The sequence below is a fragment of the Polistes dominula genome, unplaced genomic scaffold (assembly GCF_049000335.1).
Source record: "Polistes dominula isolate Pdom_NZ unplaced genomic scaffold, Pdom_raw_medaka contig_82, whole genome shotgun sequence".
Taxonomy (NCBI): Eukaryota; Metazoa; Arthropoda; class Insecta; order Hymenoptera; family Vespidae; genus Polistes; species Polistes dominula.
The window spans coordinates 929,785-951,214 of record NW_028301046.1 but is presented as its reverse complement, the minus strand read 5'-3'; the positions used below and the strand labels follow the sequence as shown (position 1 = coordinate 951,214).

The 21,430-nt window shown below is 38.7% G+C and overlaps 2 long non-coding RNA genes across 5 annotated transcripts in view; one reads left to right on the top strand and one right to left on the bottom strand.

Moving 5' to 3' along the window:
• Positions 1 to 21,430, bottom strand: part of LOC149031609 (uncharacterized) — a 207,613-nt gene that overhangs the window by 114,409 nt on the left and 71,774 nt on the right. For 3 of the 4 annotated variants that reach the window (XR_016177548.1, XR_016177547.1, XR_016177549.1), the window contains exon 3: positions 15,600 to 15,669. The exons of the other annotated variant lie outside the window; for it this stretch is intronic. This is a non-coding gene — a long non-coding RNA (uncharacterized LOC149031609). The remainder of the gene's footprint in view (positions 1 to 15,599; positions 15,670 to 21,430) is intronic. 4 annotated transcript variants of the gene reach the window in all.
• Positions 1,230 to 20,261, top strand: LOC149031611 (uncharacterized). The gene is made up of 3 exons (XR_016177559.1): positions 1,230 to 5,030; positions 5,122 to 10,388; positions 20,157 to 20,261. It is a non-coding gene; the product is annotated as an uncharacterized LOC149031611 (long non-coding RNA).

Genomic DNA, 21,430 nt, shown 5'->3' with positions numbered 1-21,430 from the left:
TCTCTCTCTCTCTCTCTCTCTCTCTCTCTCTTTCATCTATATCTCTACATCTTTCTCTTTCTCTTTCTCTTCCCTAGTCTCCCTCAAGTCCACCTCAGCTAGTACCCCCTTCGTACCACCACCCTCGATGAATCGACTCTTCCGTTGGATTCTCCAACTGTACGTTCTCCTCTTCTGGTCAATCGACGTCTATTCGAGATATCGTTTTACGACAAATCGAAGGATACTTTATTTATTCAATCTGTTACATTAAAGAATTACATACATGAAAATCATTCGAAGAAATGACAATTATTTTTATTTATTAATCGATTGAAAGTTGATTGATTACGAATGATATGATGGAAAGTGTCAATTATGATCAAAATCTGATGAGGTAGAAGAAGGCAGGACGTGGTTTTCGTAAATGCATATACACACGTGTGCACATACGCACGCGATGGGGCGGTCGCACAAGTTGGTTTGAATGTATGCAAGCATGTACTTACTTACGTAGGTAGTACTACGTACGTACGTACGTAGGAAGTTCCTAACCCCCATCGTATCAAGAGCATATGTTAGCGTATGCGTAACGCGCGTTGTGTGCATATGCTAATGTGAGAATAAACGGTTCTATTAGAAGAGCCAACAAACGCCCCACTCGATGAGCTTGGGGATTTGAATATATAAATACTCGAGCTCCCGGTGGGTAGAGACGCGTGTACACGCCGTCGGATATACGATCTGCATACGTTTCAGCTTGAGGGTGTGATGTTTTAATCCAGGACCAAAAAGAAAAATTCTTCCTAAGAGAAAGAGAGGGGGTTCTATGTTTCAATCTTAAATCACGATTTCGTCATATCTTTTACCAATCATTATGTGTTTGTTGATCAGTACAAAATATTATACGAGTATGTTTTTAATGGATAGAATTCTTACAGGACACATTGACGAAGGAAACTGTTTCCAAGGGGATTAAAGTGGTCGCCAAGGGAAACTCAAAACCTTTTCACTTTATCTACCTTCGTTCAACCACCACCTCCCTTATTTTCCCCATTAGTGAATCGCTTTGTTTTTCACCCAACAACAACATCATCATCGATTTATCTTCACGTTATCATATATCTATAATAGATCTCAGTACAATAGAAAATAATAATAATAATAATAATAATAATAATAATCATCATCATCATCATTTTATATTTCTCTCTACGACGTTTCTTTTTTCTCTCTTCCTATGATGATGGATTATCACAGTCAGTAAGAGAAGATTCTCGCTTGGCATGGCCTAGATGGTCGCCAAAATTCTCTTTGAACGAATCCAAGCGGGCGCGATGTATAAAGCCAAGAGCTAGACGCGAAGAGATGAGAGGAGTGAGAGGTTAAGAGGGGAATCTCCGGTTTTCTTGGCGGCCAAAAGGAGAGTTCTCAGTGCCGTGGTGGCACTCAGCTAATGGATGCCGGGAGTCTTATGGCAGCGTGAACCAAGAGAGTACGCGAGAGAGAAAGAGAGAGAGAGAGAGAGAGAGAGATGGAACGCCACGACGCCAAACTTTAACTCGTTAATTACCGGCGCGAGGGCAACTTCTTGCAGGCGCTCGAATATTTCAAACTATTGTGTTCGTAAACCCCTCGGGCTTGGCTCGGGCAAGACGACCTTATATATGTGTGTATATAGTTATATACTACTAGTCCTGCACTCCTGCTCCTTCACCAAACTCTCTTGGCTCGTACACACACAAGTCGTTTACTCACGCACGCACTGATACTCCTGCAAATCGACGTTATGTAGAAAACGTGACTTCTCTCTCTTTCACTCTTCTACCATGGCTATCTTTTATCTCTCTCGCTTTTTCGCCCTGCCAACGTTTCCAACGAATGTCCTAAAAAGCTCGACTATACTCCCTTACCCCCGACACTCGAGTGTCGTCAGCTAAGAAAGAGCTTGAGAGACCGAGCGATTTAAGAATAAAATTCGAGCGACGGGTAATAGGAGAAAGAGAGAGAGAGAGAGAAAGAGAGAGAGAGAGAGAGAAAAAAAATAAAATAAATAAAGAAAAGCTAAACGAGACCGACAACTTCTTCTTCTAGCCAAGATATTTCTACGAGAGAATCATAATGGCACGAATGGATTTATAAAGTTTATTACGAAATAAACATTTGGAATATTTTAATACGATTAATTATCAATCACGGATAGATAAATAATAATTTGTATAGGTGAAAGAACTTGTGGGCAAGGATAGAAACGTAGAAATGTCTGGTTTTCAGGCGATGATTCCTGATTTAAGGAAGGGGACCAGGCCAATTCGTGCATAACGTTAATTGTTGCAATTATTACGATATTATAATTCACCCTAATTGCACGGCCAATCGGCACGCGAAGTGCTTAATTGCTTCTTTCGCGAAAGAGAGACGAGGAGATTGTGACGGGATACGAAAAGGGAATATGAAGAAAAGGGAGGTGAGGACGAAGGGAGGGAAAGGTACATGCAATTAAATTAATCACCACCACTCTTGAGTACAATGATAATCTCCGTAACACTGGGAACCCTTTGAAAACTTCATGGGCATGTTTGTCGTGTTTTTCTTATTTTGGCTATTGTCGAAGGAAACTTGTGGGTTGTAGGGAAAGGGTGAAACACAAAGAGAGAGAGAGAGAGAAAAAGAGAGAGAGTGAGTGATAAAGGATGACAGAAAAAAAATAAAGAACGAATCGTTGAAATGTTTTATTATATTTCAACGAAGGATAATGACACGCGGAATGAGGAATAACAAAGTGACGATGAAATAAAAAGAAAGAAATGATAAGAAAAAGTTAAATGTAAGGTGGTGGTCTGACATGTAATGATATAAGAAGAAGAAAAAAAAAAGGAAATTGAAAATGTAACAATCTTGCTTGACGTTAATTACAACTCGTTTAATTATGATATTTAAAAGTAAGAGTTAGAATTAAATTCAAAACAAAAATAAAAACAAAAAAAAGTTACAAATCGGTATATAGATCAATTCTAAGAAAATGATTTTGTTAACAATAATCGTTCATCGATTATTTAATAAAAATAATTAATAGGTAAAAAAACAAAAAGTTATTATTGAAAAAAAAAACGATCAACGCAACTTGCATGCATACGCAAGATAAAGCAAGGTAAATAAATGACATTAAATTTATTATTGATTATTTAACGTTTAAACATTAAAAATAAAACTTTAGAATAAAAAGAGAGAAAAAAAAAAGAAAAAGAGATTTTCTTTAAGAACGTGACTTGTTGTGTGTGGACGCAAAAAGATGAGACGACAGCGGAAAAACGACGGAAGTTGCGAGGTGGCCTGCGACACTTATTAATTTTCCGCTTCTTTGTGAGAGTGTAAAAGAGCAAAGAAAACAACACCAACAAAATGTGTGTGCGTATATAAACACGCACATACACACACACACGCAGACTTTCTTTTTCTTTTTACTTGGTACTGACAAGAAGTAAAAAAAAAATAAAGAAAAAAAGAAAGAAAGAAATATGTTTAACGAGGTACTTTGAAAGTAATTCTCGTTTCCCCCTACGACGATGTTCCTTAGGTTCACAGCATACGAATAACGCACCTTATGCACGGGAAACAAGACAGTATATTCGCTTGAGTGCTGGCCAGACATTTTGCAAGTGCCACCAAGCTTGAAAGATCGGACCCCGCCGCCCGTCAACTTCACTGCGACTTGTAAACTTGCGAGAATTAAAAACAAACTTTTGTGTGTGCGACATAATTGCTGGCGGCTCATTAGAATGATCGTTATTATTATTATTATTATTGTTGTTGTTTTCTCGCTATTATTATTACTATTATCGTATCGTAAAGATCGTTACTGTTTTTTCCTTTAATTTACTTTCTACACAAAGTTTCATTCCTCCTCTAAATATATTTTTGTGTTTTTTCTTTTTTTCTAATTTAACACGATTACGAATATTTTTTCCCTTAAATCAATAATGGCATTAATTGATGCAAACCGGTAAATAACAAGACGTGAGATCGGTGAGAGGTTAAATTTTATTAAATTTAACTATTTATACCCACTTGAAGAAAGGCCTATGTTTAACCCTTAAAGTGTACATAGGGTGTTTGACACCCGAACAAATTTCTCATCTAACTACTTTTTTTGTGTCAAATTTTGTATCAAACTACTTTTAACAAAAATTGCCAAGTCTAAATATTAAAATAGCGGCTTCAGGAGACGCGTTCAAACACGTTGAAGGGGGTGTCAAACATCCACAGTGCACTTTAATTAACTTTTATCAAGTGTGCACCACTTTAAGGATTACATTTCGTAGTGATAAATTGTCTTCATTTTCATACACACACACACACACACACAAGAATGAAATTATTTTCCGAACAATCCAATATCATTATGAGAAAATACTAGACTTGTCAAAGTTTTATCGACATTTTCAAGATAAACGAAGAAAAATGATGAATAAGAAAAGAAGGATGGATGATAAGTGCCGGAATTTGGTGAAATCGATAACAGACATTCAAAAATACGAACGTATGATAGGAAGGAAAGAAAAAAACAAGAAGAATAAGAATAAGAAGAAAGATAAAAAGAGAGAGAGAGAGAGAGAGAGAGAAAGAGAGAAATATTATCATAGAGGAAAAAGGTTCTTGCGAATGCATACGTACTTAAGAGGAACAACGAAGATGAGGGCTCCCACCGATGGCCATTGTTCGTGAGCGAGCCGATAGTTTTCTCATCCGCGAATCGTATATTCGCGTTACACGTTCACCAGGTTCTTTATCTTTTCTCCGTTATCTTGGAAAGGTGGAAGAAAATGAAAGGAAAAGGAAAATGGAAGAAAAGAAAAGGATGGATGAAGGGACCAGGTTGAAGAAGAACATCCGGAATAGAGTGGAAGATGGAGCCATCTTAATAAGCCAGCCACGCGAGGATCGGTCGAGCGGATATTCGCGATGAGGAATGAGGAAGGGTGGGTTTTAGTTGTACTAGTCAAAAGAATACCTCGAAGAAGAAGAAGAAGGAGAAGAAGAAGAAGAAGAAGGTAGGAGACGAAGCAGAAAGTGCGATACTTTTGTCTTTCTCTCTCTCTCTCTCTCTCTTTCTAACTTGTTGTTTTTTTCTCTTTCTTTTAGTGTTCGACACGGACAAGCTCGTTATTCGAAGTCTTCCAGGCGCAGGTGACATTCTCTCGAAGGGATTTATCCGAGAGTACTGGTACTAGCGTGGAAAAAAAAAAGAAAAAACAAAAAGAAGAGAAAAAAGTAAAAAGAGAGATAGATGCGATGATTTTTTCGTGGTAGGTAATGGAAAAAACGAGGACGGGCATCGTTGCCCTCGACGATGAGAACGACGACGACGACGACGACGACGAGGATGATGGGTGGTTACGGTTCTGTCGGAACGGGATGAGGCTAATGGACAAAGGGGCACGGGCGAGAAAATGTTCTATATAGGCATAGCGTAGCCTGTGAAAGGGTGCAACCAACGATTAACAACCGGGAGGGACGAGAGTGTCAACGAGAGTGTCGTGTTCTTCGTGTACAGTTTTCACGCGGTTGTCGTAGTCGTCGTCATAGTCGTCGTCGTCATCGTCGTAGTCGTCGTCAGGTTTTATCTTTCTCTACCTTTCCAACCCTTTCTCTTCTTCTTCTTCTACTTCTTCTTCTCTCTACTCTCAGTACCATTCCCCGTTCGTGTTGTAATTGAAAGACGACTCGTATACTACCATCCCTCGCCTACGAGTCAGCCATCCGAGCTGACGACACCAAAAAAAGAGAGAGAGAGAGAGAGAGAGGAAAAGAGAAGAGAGTTACGAAACTTCTCATCGTCTCCTTTTGTTTTTATCCCAAGTATCTATCTATCTAACTATCTATATAACTCTTTTACTAAACTCTCACTTACACGTGAAAGAGTTTGCTGCATCTTCGTCCATAATAATAATAACAATAATAATAATAATAATAATAATAATAATTAAATTTAATATAGATTTGTAAAAAACAAAGTTAAATAAGAATTGTAGTTGCATCTTAAATCGTTAATCTACAAATATTATTTTTTTTTTTAACTTGAGATAAAAGTAAAATAATAATGATAAAACACAATGTGCAAGCTTACAAAGCAAATTGTCGAATCCTTCGGAAGAATATTTTCTTGACTGAAGCTAGAGCTTGTGTGCTTATTCAGGAAGTGTTTCCCTGCGAATAGTCGCACATGGTGCTAGACGAAAACGATGACGAGGCCTACTCTCATTAGTCATGAAAACTCGCGCATGAATTATGACCCTTAATTTACACCGGACCCTCCTCCTGTTTTTCTCCCACGTAGAGCAAGCAACACATCTCCCCCACACCCTCCCCCTTAACCACCCAAGGCAGGAGGTAGTAGGTAGGTAGGTAGGTAGGTAGGTAGGAGGATGTCCGGAAAGTTGTAAGCAGAAAGTAGGCTAACGACGTGGAGAGATCTCTACGTGAAAAAAAAAAAAGAAAAAATATGGAGGATGCATCTAAAAAAGCGTATATAACGCGTCACGAGAGAGTATAAAATCAATGCGAAGATGCGGCCTCGTTGTTGCGTTCGGAAACAACTAGATGCTTTGAAAAAAAAGAAGAAAAAAAATGAACATTTTAAATATAGAACGTCAAGGACATATTAATGAATATTATATATTAGAAAATAATGAACATCGAATAGTAAGTACGAACAGGGTATAAATTTTAATACAAATTCAAGTAGTTAATTAATCTCAAATATAAATAATTATCTCAAAAATATTTCGTAACTTTCTTTTTTCTTTTTTTTTGTATTTTATATGCACCAATTATATAATAATAATAATAATAATAATATTGTAGAATTTATAATAGATTAATTTCAATTAAAAATATATAAAAAATTGCATATTTTTCCTTCGTAATTGTATAAATAATTTTATTATTATATTTGTCAAACACAATCTAATGATATAAAAATGCAAATATATGCAACTTAAAGCTTTTAATCCCCGTACCATCCTCAAACGAAAACACAACACGCAAGATTTATTCCACGCTAAGGTAAAACTCCCGACCCCTCTCTCTCTCTCTCTCTCTCTCTCTCACCTCCTTTCCACCGAACTCTTTTGAACGTATAACAGTGTAACACGTGGAATGTTACAACCCGAATATATCACGACGGTGGTATTCGTCGCGAAAGAGAGGCACGCGTGTCACTTTGACGCGTCTCCTACGCAACGCGAGTGCGAAAAAGGGCGGTTTCAAAGTAAAAAGAAAAAGAAAGAAAGAAAGAAAGAAAGAAAGAAAAGAAGAGAAGAGAAAAAAAAGGAAACTCGACCTTCCAAGCCAGTACCCTTTTCAACCTACCACCCTCCAAAGACCCACCTCCCAACGAAAACCTCCTGGTAGCACCCCCAAACCCCCTTAACGGGCGGCAATGCCCTTTTCACGCACGTCACGGCTGAATTAAGCGTCGTGGCACGACGCGAAAGGCGAGATAAAAAGGAAAAGGAGGGAGAGAGAGGGAAATATAAAAAAAAAGAAGAGAAGAAGGAGGAGAAGAAAGCGGCTCGTATGAAAAGGTGAAAGAAGAGAGAGAGAGAGAGAGAGAGGGGAAGGGAAAGGGAAAGGGAAAAACATGCTAGACGAATGGCTCGAGCGTGTAACTTCATCGCTTGGCGTTTGATCCGCGAGTGCGAAATTCGCGACTGATGCCACGCGTTAACGTGACTTTATATTTGTGTCCTTCTCATACGAGAGCTTACATATATACATATATATATTATTTCTCTCTCTTCTCTTTTTCTGTGAATATCCCTTTAGGCAAGCACGACACCCTCGCCCATCGCTGTTTCAAATCCAGAAACACCGTCGTCGTCGTCGTTGTCGTCGTTGTCGTAGTCGTAGTCGTCTGGTTCAAAGCTCGCGCTTTTGCTTGAAAAGGATCGGTTCCTTTCTATCGTCATAGTAGTAGTAGTAGTAGTAGTAGTAGTAGTCGTAATAGTAGTCATCGTAGTAGTAGTAGTCGAATGGATGATACAGGCCCCCGACGATAATTAGCTCGCGAGCTAATTTCGCACAAGCCGATTGTCGCACGCTCGAGTTCTGTGGCCAACAGAGGAAGAGATTATGAAGATACAAAAGTGAGAGAGAAAGAAAGAGAGTGAGAGAGAGAGTTAAAGGGAGAGTTAAAAAAAAAAAAAGGGAGAGGAAAGAAAGAAAGAGGTTCGTCAAAGAAGAGAGATACGGCAGTGGTCTCGGTTCGATGATTTGAGAATGAAAAAGGGGTGGAATAACGTTAGTCTTTTTTTTTTCTTTTTTATTTCTTTCTTTCTTTCTTTCTTTCTTCTTTTATTTTTTATCTTTTTTATTTTTTCTTCCTTTTTTTTCTTTTTTTTTTTTTTTTTGTAGAAAGGATTCGCGGGTACGATAACGATGACGATCGAACGAACGAACGAACGAACGAACGAACGACCAACCAACCAACCGCCCTTATCGGTTTGAGATGAGTTTGCGATTGTGCCTGACGTTGAATGATACGAAACACGAGATTGATTTATGTTCGGCGCGTTCCCCTAGAAAATAAAAAATAAAAAAAGTGAGAGAGAGAGAGAGAGAGAGAGAAGGGGATTGGGTGACGATGACTTTTTCGAACGAGATCGCTACACTTTTATAACCCCGCCCTGCTTATGCTCTTTCAAGTATATACTTTGTATGGGCTCTTCTCCGCTGTCATTTTCAAATATGATCGAAGGAAATTGTCAAATCGTTCGATTCACAAGCAATCGAGAGGGCTCAAACGAGAGGGGCAGAGAAGTTAGGTAGGTAGGTAGATAGATAGGTAGGTTGGTAAGTAGGTAGAAGCAGCTTTTTAATGAGTTTTCCACTTTTATTAAGGAGCTACATTTTTTCAGCTCGAAATCCTCGATTCACGGAGGGTGAAAATGAAGTAATAAGAATCCATGAAGATCTTTATGGAAAGTGCTTCCTATTGTGTGTCTATCGGTGTATCAATGTTAGAATATAAAAGATATATAAACCTACATATATATATACCTCTAATTATATATTATTTATTTAATATATCATTTTCTTGAATATTTCTTCAAAAGATTGACATTAATAAAAACTACGTGTTATGTTTGGTTTAACAAATTGTTGAAAAAAAAAAAATACACCAAAAAGAAAAGATGACTCGAAATACCACGTGAGATGATATCGTGTGTCGGGTGCAGCAAGAGTTAAAACTCGGTAGCTCAGAAACCGGTGCACGGCTCGATGCACCGGTGCAGCAACGTAGTAGTACTTGGTGAACATAAGTGCGAATTGCAACACCAACACCGACCGGGAGGAGAGTCTCCCGGTTCAACTCCAGTTCTCTTCTTCCCTGTCGCGCGTGCATACGCCCCCCACCCACCCCTTTACCCTTTCCAACCTTTCTACTACTCTCTGTCCTCCATGTCGCCTCGACGACTACAGAGGGTTGGTTGCGAAGCGAGTGCCGTTGCGTGCATAACGTGCGGACGCGTATACTAATTACGGCCGCTTCCATTTTGCAGCATCCGACGCCCGTGAATCCTCCCCCCGCCCAGTTCCACCCCCTGTTCCTCTTTCACCTCTTACCACGTTCACTCTCAGGGCTGTAACTAGTCGTGCTCGTTCACAATCACCAAAAGACAACGACGACTACTACTGTGTGTCCTTTGATTCATGGTTACCTACCCTAACTATCTTCAAAGACAGATCATCCCTTTGTATAATTGAAAATGAACCGAATCATTGATAACGATAAGGATGAATAGATTATCTCATTCTATTTCACACAAAACACACAAATCATTCGTTCAGATTATACCTTTCAATTAATAAAATTACCTTTAATTAGAACTAATAATTTAAGTTTATCAATTTGAATCGATAGATGATATTGTTCGATATTATTGTAGATAATTTTTCAAAAAGTAAGATACTTTAAATTAATCAAAACGTATTCGCGATGGGATAGAAATGAAAAGGCCTGTCGCAGCCACGTCCCTGAGGATTTACCCTCTCCCGAATCCTCCCATAGTGCATCCTGTCGTCTGCTTCATCCCTTTTTCTCTACTTCAGTCGGTGAGAAGAGCCTTTAATTAACATTTCGATTCTTGGAAAATTCGTTTCTGTCGTCGTCGTCGTCGTCGTCGTCGTCGTCTTCGTCGAGCTCGACATTTCGAGCGAGCAACGTTTTCTACGAGTGCATCAACGACCAACGTTTTTTTTTAGTTGCCTCGTAGAGAAACGAAAAAAGAGAAAATAAAAAAAAGATTGAGAGCCTGAAGGAAGAAGAATGGACGCAGAGGGAAAGACCGAGACAGAACCGGGAATCTCTTTGTCACCAACGAACCGTCATCCTCTTTCGCATTCTGGTAATTAGTTCGTTTGCCTCTACTAATTATGTTACCTTTTTAATAATATCCGAGTTAGAAGATACCTAACTTTTATATATATATATATAACAAATACAATCATATTTCATTGATATAATATATATTATAAATGTGACGTCGTTTGCAACTTTATTTGGAATATTCTTATCTCGTATCTGGAACAATTAGGATACAAACACAAAAAATATTCGATTAAATTTCAATATTTTCTAATTACAAACGATATGGTTTAGCTTTGTAAACATTTGTGTATAAATAAAAATAAAAAACAAATGTAATAAAAATAAATTTGTTCGGTAATTAAAACAATACAAGTTGCAAAAAGGTTATGCCCTAGTAAAACTTATCTACAAAAGTTAAATTAATAATAAAAAATAATAAAAAGACGTTGTAGTACGTGGTTGCATTTACCACACCGATGTAGAAAAGCACACGATCGAGTAATCGTTCGTCGTGAACGACCCTTCGCAAGATTCGAAAAGTTTTCCAGAGCTTGTCCGCTTGTCGAGAGGGAAGATAGAAATAAAGGAAATAAGGGAAAGAAAGAAAGAAAGAAAGAATGAGATAGAAAACGAGTTTATCTCATCGTCGGTCCTCTTACACAACCCAACAGCAGCAGCGGTGACGGTAGTGGCAAAACCTCCTCCTCATCGAGGCTCGCAATTAGGGGCGTCGGGTTGGCGCTCCGCGACGCTCCACGACGCTACGTCGCCCTTTTGCCTGTTATTTAATTGGGATGTGCAATTGAATGACACTCGGTACGCGGCCGCAACGGGGAAAGAGTTGTCGCCGTTGGTGCCGGGCCTAACGACGCCATTGTGGATTCCCACTTCTCGAGCTACTTCAACTCTTTTTTACGAGTTCTCTTTTTCCATCTTCTTCTTCTTCTTCTTCTACTTCTTCTTCCCCTCTTTCATCCCTCCCTGCAACCCGATCTTTCCATTTCACTTTTACCCTTACCTTTTTTTTTTTGATTTATTTTATTATTTTTGAGTTTTATATCATTGCTTGTTTGTTTTATACTTTTCATAATTTTTTTTTTTATTACGTCGAACAATTGATAGATAAGAAAAACGGTTCATTAAAAAGATAAGGAGAAATCTCGAAGTACTTTGGGAATTTTTTCCTATCAAATAAGATTGATCGGTAGGTAATATTTATATACCTATTTTTTTCTAATTCGTTTGAACGATCTTTCTCTCTCTCTCTCTTTCTCTCTCTCGCTCTTTCTTATGCGAATAAAAATAGTTTGTATAATAACGATAAAACGCGATCCGTCTAAGGATGATCGACGGTTGAAGCGCGAGAGAGAGAGAGAGAAAGTCGGTTCACTATTGTTATCGTTTATACTGTATATAACTCCAAGAAGAAAGAAATAAGCCCTAAGGATCTAAAGGGAGACATGATAGAGGGAGTGAAAAAGAAGATATGTGGAAGGGTAGAATAAAATAGAGTAAGAGAGAGAGAGAGAGAGAGAGAGAAAGAATGAACTTTTCGTACGATGTTTAAAGTTCCCGTTTTTCTACGATGAGAAAATAATCTTTCACGTTAACCTTGTGATGATGGTTGATGGTGATGGTGGTGGTGTACTACCTGTTTCGTATTACCAAAGAAAGAAGAAAGCTGTTCTGTCGTACCCAACCGAACGGATACCAGAACGAACGAACGAACGAACGAACGAACGAACCAACGAGAACGAACGAATAAACGAAAGATCGTTAAAAAGAAAACGAAGGATAATCTTTGCATTGTCGCCCTGGTATCCCTTTTGTAAAACGTTGCCCCTCTTCCCTTCTTCTTCTTCTCATTTCTTATTGCTCGTGGATATGGATTAAAGATTAAGTTTTTCTCATAGCAGTGACAGAGAAAACTATCCACAATGATCCGTGTCAAAATATTGAATGCTTGTAAATGTCATATAAAATTGCTTATGGATGAAAAATAATTTTCTTTCTTACATTTTCTTTTTTTTTTTTACAGAACACGTTAACGTGAATGAAATAAAAAACATGTATCTAAATAACTCGAACGAGTATACGTATTATACTTAATGTCTTTATATATTTATATATATATTTCTTCTGTGCACGTTTTTGTAATTGAATTCCTCCTAAACGGCTGGACAGATTTTAATGAAATTTTGTGTGTATCTTCAAGTGGATTCGATAATGGTTTAGCGTTACAATTCGATCTAATTTAAGTTGTTTATTTAATAAATTTTTTACTTATAAATTGTCATGCGAAAAATTTATAGGTTAAAGTTAGTCGATTTCAGTTTGTAAATCGTGTGCTAATTGAAATATTACATTAAGATCTCCTGGAAGATCAATCTAAAATATTGTACATCCAATGGCATTACGATAAATTAAATTTTTGTTTCAACTTTTTCAACTTTTATTAAAATAATTTTAAGTGAATAATAATTAGACTTCATTGAACAGTTTAAAATGATATTAAATGAACGTATCAATCTGATTCTAAAGAAGTTTTCAAAAAAGCCACATCAACGCGTGCTCGGGGCCACCCCTAGTACTATATGATGATGAATTACACGAGATGACGATCAAAGGAGAGAGAGAAAAAAAAATAACTTATATCGTAAATTATCTCGTAAGGCTCATCTGATGAAATCTACGAACGGTGGGTGGATGAGGAAGCGAAGTAGAAAGAAGAGCAGTAAGTAGGAAAAAGTAAAAAAAAAAAAAAAATAAAGAGAAATCGACGGAAACGAAGTTGTTGAGACGTACTAACAAGAAGGCGCCGAGCGAGAAAAACCAAGGAGTCCCTTAACGAGATCACCTTCGTGGAAGACGCAGCGATGCAGATTCCCAAGATATCCCGTAGGACGACGACGACGGAGGAGACACCCTTTGGCACTCATCTTCTTCTTCTTCTTCTTCTTCTTCGCGTAGAAGGGAGGAATGGAAAGGAAAGAGATAGAAAGGCAGTAAAGAAAGCTAAAGAAAGAAGGAAAATAAAAAAAAAAAAATAAAATGAGAGAAAGAGAGAAAGGAAGGAAAGGAACAGGGGGAGGAGGAGGGTACTGGGGAGGGGCAGAAAGGAAAATGTGCATCTTGGACCACTCGAGGCGGGCTCATTACGCCGACAATAATTAACGTTGCTTAAAGTGTCGTTACGGAAATAAGCAGCGAGTGAATGAGCGAAATACGCGCGAGAGAGGGTAAGAAGGGACGAAGTATCCGAACGAACCACCCCCTTCCCTCCTTCCCTCCCCTTGTCCCCCGTCTATCCCATCGCGGTGCTCTCTCTACGTTAATAGAAAACGTTTCCATTGGAGCTCTCGCCCTCGTTCGTTGCCCCTTTACCATCGGTAGTGGCACCATCCACCACCAACTACCAACAACCACCACTACTACCATCTCCAACGTCGTCCGCGTTGAGAATATAATTCAACGATTCTCCTTGCTTCAAGTAGAAGAAGAAACACGAAACGAACCTCAAGCAAGAAGGAGAGAGAGAGAGAGAGAGAGAGAGAAATAGGAAAAGAAGGAAGTACAGGGCTGGAGGGAGGGTAGTTGGAGAAGCAGCAGCCCGGTGTGCTGAATGCCCAATTATTATATCGCGAAATATCTGCCAGAAAATTGGATAATGCGCGACGGTGAAGACGAGGCAGCGCCGGGCTGAAGGATGAAAAAAGAAAGAAAGAAAAGCAATGCTCTGGGGGGTTGGAAGGGAAAAGAGAGCTTGGAAAAGCTTTGCCAGAAGATGGACGAAGGGTGCTGGAAATCTACCTGACGCTCTTCTTTAACTCTGTATGCAAGAGTCTACATGTAGATACAGACACACATATATATATATATAAAAATATAGGAAGACACACATAGAAGATTCTACGTTAGCAAAAGGAAAGGAAAGGAAAGGAAAGGAAAGGAAAGTGCAGAAAACGGTAGTCGTCAACGGTAGCAAGCAGGCAGGCAACCAGGCAGGCAACCAGGCAGGCAGGCAACCAGGCAACCAAGCAGGCAGGCAAGCAGTATGCGGAAACCGCGGCGGAATGACACTCGTGCTGGCGCTAATTGGGCCCTCGAGGTGACGCCACAGCGAGAGGGATGCTCTCTCTCTCTCTCTCCTCTCTTCAACCATCCTCCCAAAGCCTTACTCCACCCCCGTTCCTCTTCCTTCACCGCCCTTCTTCTGCTACTGCATCGCGCGCGCGCTACCGAACGACTACGACTATCACACGACGACGACGACGACGAGAAGAGTCTTTTCGGGGCTTGGAAATGCCTCGAGGAGAGGAGAGGAGAAGAGAGGAGGAGAGTGGAGTGAGAGTAGAGGTCCACAGAGAAACAGACTACGTCTATGTATATATGTATATGTGTGTGTATGTATCTATCCTACGTATTTATGTATATATTTATGTTCACGAATGTGCATCTACTACACCTATCTGTGTGTATGAAAAAGAGAGAGAGAGAGACAGAGAGACAGAACGAAATATCGTATTAAATCTTACCGGGTGCACGCCTCTGGCAAGCGGCGCTTGCACGGACGCGCGCGCGTTTCTGCATAATTATGTGCAACGGGCGTGGCGCGGATCACGCGCTTCGAGAATCGTGACGAGAAAGTCACTTTTCGTTCGACGACACCACCAACAACCACCAACCGACCTCGTTCGAGCGCATCGCGATCGAGTCTGGTTACCAACTCTCTCTCTCTCTCTCTCTCTCTCACTCTCTCTTACTCTTACTCTTCTCATCTTTTTTCTTTTTCCTCTATTACGTTTTTCATCCCCCTTTTTTTATGTTTTTTTTTTTTTTCTTTTACTTTTACTGCCTTTTTTATTCGTTCAGAAGAGCTACCGGTGAGAAAGAATATTATTTGCTAAAAAAAAAAAATATAGGTTCTTTCTTTTTATACTTAAGAGGAAGATTATTGTGCATCGATGTGAATTATTTAATTTGATAAAAATAAATAAAATGATTCTTGTATGACGTATTTTTATGTTAAAATGTAAGTCAAGGTGTTCGTACTTTTTTTATTTTAGAATATTATTATATTTTTGGAAGAGAAATATTGAAATGTGTGTGATATTAATATTAAATCGAACTTACATATGATATGCAATATGACGTTTGCATTATATGACTATATTACCTTAGTAAGATAGAGAGAAATGTAGAACAAAAGGTTACTACGAAGGACGAGAAAATACGTTTGCTTACTCACCGTGGCAAGGAAGAGAGGAAACGTTATGGACAGGCTGCTGCTGCAACAAGTCGCAGATCGTGCGATTCCTCTGAAACAGTCGAGATAAAAGGTTTTTGTGTGTATCAGGGAAAACGACCGTCGTGATTTTACGATAGATATGATCTTACGAAAGGAAATGTGACGAAAATGAAATGAAAAAGAATACTGTTATTCGATGTAATAGATGATAAAAGGTAAATTAAAATAAAATCTTAATATATATATAAATTAAGTGTCACGTTGTTTGTCCGCAATGGACTCCTAAACAACTGAACTGATTTTAATCAAATTTTGCACCCTGTGTGCAGTTTCATTCAACTTAAAGGATAGGATAGTTTACATATCAATTTATAATCGCAATATTATTTGTTTATTAACCAAGAGTCATGATTATCTCTAGCGCGGATTATCTAGCGCGGTAAGGAGGATTTTACCTAATAGAAGGAAAGACCACGTGTAAGGCATGTGTAATAATTGTTATTTAAGACAATTATATTGAATCAGGTGTGTATTAAGTATAAAACTTCGTGAATAGTAAATTAGCATAAGTTAATATGTAAATATGTTTTGTTTGTTACAGTTATTTCACTGCATCAATTCGTGTTTGATTTATAACCTCCAAATTTCCACTTCTTCTCAACGTCTCTGATTTCGAGACTTACATATATTTTACAAGAAATTACCAATACCATTATTTTCAGGTGCTAACTTTTACGATATTATTTTCGAAGAATCACGATGGAAGTGAAAAATAAATAGAAGAAAAAAAGAAAAGGAAGTACTATCGAAAATATAAGTAAAAAATGAATAAATAAATTTATATACGACGTTATACTTATCTCTCTATGTATAGTATATTATATACGTCATATAATATATTTTATTGCTATATTCATAGCGTTTACAAAGACGCACGGTGAAACTGCCTCGTTAAATATTTTACGGTGCGATCCACAGTCACAACCCCTCAACCTTCCCTCTCACCCTTCTCATATCCGTTTTGCACGAAGTCACTTCGATTCGATGGTAACATATACGTGTATAATATGTGAGCTCGAGTACCGCGAAAAATAAGTGAAGAAAAGTTTGAAAGAAAAGATCCGATGATAAAAAAGATCGAATGATTCCACCCACCAACCCCCCCCCCCCGCCCCACCATGTTCGAAATTTTATAAAAGTATATAAAAAAAAAGAAAAAAAAAGAAGAACAAGAAAAAACAACAATTCGAAAGAAAAATAATAAAAAAAAAAGAAAAAAAAAGAAAAACGAATGTTTAACGTAGCGGAATCTCGTAAAAATTGTAAATTTCTTCTTAACGAATCCGAGCGTAGCGTTTTAATGTGCCCCAATAAGCATTCTCAAAGGGAGTCATTTGCTTTTTCTAGATCCCGTTATCCTGCTAAGCGGTAAAAAAAAAAGAAAAAAGAGAGAGAGAGAGAGAGAGAGAAAGAAAAGAAAAATCGATCGATGAGAGAGAGAGAGAGAGAGGACAAGGGCTGTCACAAATTAGCTGTCCTCTCTCTCTCTCTCTCTGTCTCTCTTTCTCTGAGTACACAATTTTATAAATTCCCTTAACGCGTCACGACTTTTGTTTTCCTTTTTCTCTTTTCATTTTACTTTTAAGAGTTTAAGAGAGAGAATAAAAAAAAAAAAAAATGGAAAAAAACTAATAATTGTTGTTGGACGAAGTTTATAGAGAAAGGGTGATGAAGAGAGTGAGAGAGAGGGATGAAAAAAAAAAGGACGAATCTTTCGTTGTCCTTGCAAGAAGAAGAAGAAGAAGAAGAAGAAGAAGGCTTGGAAGTATAAAGTTTGCCCATTTGCGAGAACGGACAAGTTTTATTGCACTGTTATACGAGAGAAAGGGGCATCCATCCCTTTGGAAAAGATAGTTTTAATGTTACTTTCGAAAATTCACGCGGTTTCTTCGACGAATTTCTACCCAAGCTAAACTAACAAAAGACATTTCACGATGTTTCTTCATTCCTCACCTAAGTCGTCATCATCATCATCATCATCATCACCATCTTGTTAAAATTCGTACTTCCGTTTCAACGTTTCGTTTGTTGTCGAGTATTTATTTCTTACCAATTCTTAAATTTGCGACGAGATCGTAGGATCTACTAGGCTTAGTATAAAGATCAAGAAAAGGTCGAAGGAACATAGGAAAAAGAAAAAGAAAAAGGGAATTTGAGGTCCCTTTCAAGTTCGTTCGTTTGGAGGCTCGACACTTGGAGAGGGATTCGCCGAATGCGATGAAATCCAAGAAGTTGAAGGAAAGAGAGAAATAAAGAAATAAAGAAGGATAGAGGGGTAGTGTATAGAAAGAGGGGGCAAGCAAGAAAAAAAGAGAGAGAGAGAGAGAAGTCGAAAAGGAAGAAGGGTTTGGCCAAGGGAGTCGGTGGTGGGCCCTCGACCTCGATTTTCAGAACGATCTCGAGTCGTTGGGTTGGGTTGGGAGTCGAGCAGAGCCCGAGACAAGGCCGCGGGGGTGCAGTTGCCGGTGCATTCATTCGGCCATTTCGGGGATAGCACACGGCCGCCGAAATAAATGACCGAGCAGCAGCAGCAGCAGCAGCAGCAGCATCGGGGTCCGGGGTATTCATGAACTTTCTCTCTACTCTCTTGGTACTGCCCTCGAGAAAAAGAGAGAGAGAGAGAGAGAGAAAGCTTTGCTCTAGTGCCTTTGGAATTCCGATTGAGGAGTTCGTATGAGAGGATAAGAGGGCTGCACAGAGGTGGAGAAGACGAAGGTGAAGGAGTAGGAGGATGGATGAACGAGGGCAAACGCGAAGGGGGCAAACGGATGGATCGAGAAGTATAGAAAAGAGGGTAAGAGGTATTGGGGGGGTGGTGGTGGCGGTGGTGCTGGTGGTGGTTGGGGTACGCCTTCTTTCACGTCAGCCTTCTGAACACGATCGACCGAATCGCAGGTGAGGTGAGTGCCTGCGACCGCGTGCGATTTATTTATATAAACGCCGAGTCACCGGTTATTAATGAGAGGTGTCGTCTGTCTCTCTCTCTCTCTTTTTCTTCTCTTTTACCACCACCAACTTCGTCACCTTCTTCATCAACACAAACCTCCTTCCTTCCTTCCTTCCTTCTTTCCTTTTTTGCGACGATGCGACAACGTCGCAACACCGAATATCGATCTTTCTAATATTATTTATATCTAATAATAAAAAAAAAGACTAGTAATTATTTTTTTAATCTTCAAAATACCTTCTTCAAACCTTTTCAAGTTTCTTCCCTCTTATTTTTCTTATTTCATTTTCGTTCTTCTGAAAAATGTTTTCGAAAGATGAGGATTTTCGTGAATCCCTGTTACGCTTTAACCCTTCTCTATTTTCTTTTTATATTTACGGTTGATGCATCTAAACGATCCTAATTCGTAAAAGAATTTTTAGCCAAAAGAAACTTGAAAAATTCATTCCGCCAGCCTACTACTACTACCTAGCCACCCTCGCGCACCCTTGAACTTTCACAAAGTATCGTCATCTTTGCTACTCTCGTCACGGTCGGCCTGGATTTTTTCGACCATGCGAGAAACGGGACACCTGCTTTCGACTCCTTGCTTAACCCCCCATTGATGAGATGAAATATTAAAGTCCGCGAAGAAGTACCGAAGCGAATTGACACCTGGATATTTTTCTTTCGTAATGATTTCAAAGGTAAAAGTTTCATGCACACTTGCTATCGATTCTTATTTCTTTTTATTTTGTTTCTTCATTAACAAAGTCGAACTCTCCGATCACCGGTTTGGCACGAGCCACCGTTGAATTCGTTAAAAATAATCAAGTTGAAAATAAATTCTAAAAGATGAGAGATATCTTAGCACCCCCTCAACGGAATGTTGTTCCACTTGGAGAGACACGATTTCCAAACGCGATACAATGACACGGTGATTCCTTTGAATTCGATCTAAGGAAAAGAATCCGTCCTTCCAGTAAAGAGCACAATATCCTATCGTCGCGCACCGTGGCACGTGATATTTTAATAAGTTCCTTTGAGTTAGCCAAAAAGGGAAGTAAAATATATCATTCGTACCTTCGATTATTAGAATATTTTTTTTCTTCCCCCCTAAAAGGGATCTCGCCGTCAAAAGTATTTGCCGAAAGGATCGTCAATGATTTTTGCTTGGTAATGTTCCAAATCGATTACTTTGGTCGGGTTCAATGCAAAGTTGAAAACATTTGTCATTGTGGTGGTGGTAGTCGATCGCATAAAAATGATGCGTTTCTGAATGAAATTGCAACTTCTACAAAAAATTTCTTTTTTTTTCTTTTCCTTCAATTTTATAAGTAGCGGTAACTAAGGTCACAAAATTACATTCACCCAAGCGATTAGATGGAAAAGATAATTTGTAAAAGTTTTTTTTTTTTTTTTTCAAAAGATGTGTCAAGGAGAGAGTAGAAAATTCTTGGATCATCAATAAAATGATCTAGGATCTATAACCCCGATTCAACGATTATCTGAATCTTTTGGTAGTCGTCTACTAACGTTTTGTTTGCTTTCCTGACATGGCGGGTCTGTAGCAGCAGCCAGCAGTCAGCAGCCAGCAACCAGCAGCAGCAGCACGCTTTTCGGGGGTGGTGGTTCTGCGGCCACCGTGACGATGGATAAGGAATGAAAAGAAATGGAGGGGTGTGTGTGGTACTGAAGGGAGACGAAGAACCAGGTGTCACTCGGCAAGGACACAAAGAAGTGATGGATGTCTGGCACGGCTACCCTCGTAACGTGTCACGACCTCGACACCTCAGGTGTCACTTTGGGTCCACGCCTCGTTATCTTCCGAACGGAGAAAAGGAAGTCGATTCTTTTTTCTCCACTTCTCGTAACTTTGATGCGTCATCGAATACACCGATCTTTCTACCACCTAGTACACATATATATATACTAAAATCATTTCAAACAATATCTATTCTTTATTTTTCACTTAATCGTAAGTTAATGTGTTTCTTATATGAAATATTATTTAAAGATATTTATTAATATTTTGTATCTTCTAATGAAAAATTTAATTAATTATCTAAACGTTATTTCATTTTTATATATTGTTTTAAAATTGTAATAAAGTTTGTTGACTATATGCTTATTAAAGTACAATACTCTTCTACCTAGTCTAGATCCTATCATAACTACATTATACTTTTTTTGCTTTCTCTCCGAAAAAAAATTGAAAATCCTAAAATGACAATGGTAAGGTACTAGCTGGGCTAGTAACACCTGGAAAAAGCTTTAAACTTGAGTCACTTAAATCGTAGGTGGCGTGAAAATTGAATGGCTGCTATCCTCCGGTAGGATCCTTACGAATTCCAAGATATATTCTATAGAGTCTGGTACTATAAAAGACATATACTTATACACACACGCACACACACATATTATACATAGGTCTTGCACCTGGCGAATCTAAGATTCGTCTCAAAGTCGGATTTCTTTTCATTATTCCATTGAGCGTTTCATGCTCTCCCTTCTAAACCTTTTGTCTGGCCACGCGACCATGGAAGATGTAAAGAAAAAGATCAAAGAAAAAGGTTCATTTATTGAACCCGTTCGTGCCATCGTCGTCGACTCTCATCGTTCGCAAGACAATTCTCACTGGCAATGTTTGTCTTGCTTATAAACGTTGTCTTGTTTTAAGGAGAATCAACGACTATAACAGGGGCATACGCAGGAATGAGAAACATCAAACGACAACCCAGGAACAAAGGAATTTTCACCAAACGACTTCCATCTTTACACTCGTTCATCTTCACTCTCACTTTCCACCTTAGATCCGACCATCAACGATATCTTTCTCTCGTAA